General features: G+C 56.6%; 1 protein-coding gene across 1 annotated transcript in view; it reads right to left on the bottom strand.

Moving 5' to 3' along the window:
• Positions 1-61: 61 nt before the first annotated feature.
• The window catches only part of CUNH21orf58 (chromosome unknown C21orf58 homolog), a 20714-nt gene continuing 20316 nt past the window's right edge, over positions 62-459 (bottom strand). Inside the window, exon 11 of the mRNA XM_077755356.1 lies at positions 62-186. The gene's annotated coding sequence lies outside the window, so the exon portion shown is untranslated. The remainder of the gene's footprint in view (positions 187-459) is intronic.

Below are 459 nucleotides of genomic sequence, written 5' to 3'. Positions count from 1 at the left end.
GCACCTGCCGCCCCCCCCCCTGCCTGGAGGCCCCCCGAGCGCCGCGCCCGCACGGCTCGGGCGTCCACTTCTCCGGGCCACCGCCCCACGAGCCTGCAGGGTGCGAGGAGACAGACAGGCGACGGCTCTCACTGGTGCAGAACTTGGGGAAAAGAGAGGTTATCCCAGAAGGGGCAGAAGAAACACCTGTAATGTTTAAATGTGATGTTTACGTGAAAATCATATTAAAATGTCGAGGGAATAGAATTCCACCAAGGAAAAAAAGTCACAAAAAAAGAAGACTAAAGGCGATGTTCATACCAGAAGCCCTGACAGAACTAAATGGAACAAGCGCACAGAGAAAGCCCCCTTTCCTCCGCCCTCTTCGGAGGGAACCACGTTCAACTTGGCGCTTGACTCGTAGAAGGAGCCACGCACACCTGCACGGAAAGGTAACTCCCCCCCAAGAGCCCCTCCCCC

The sequence above is a fragment of the Crocuta crocuta genome, unplaced genomic scaffold (assembly GCF_008692635.1).
Source record: "Crocuta crocuta isolate KB4526 unplaced genomic scaffold, BGI_CrCroc_1.0 scaffold675, whole genome shotgun sequence".
NCBI classification, from domain to species: Eukaryota; Metazoa; Chordata; class Mammalia; order Carnivora; family Hyaenidae; genus Crocuta; species Crocuta crocuta.
Note: the sequence above shows the minus strand (reverse complement) of the source record. Positions and strands in the feature narration are given on the sequence as shown.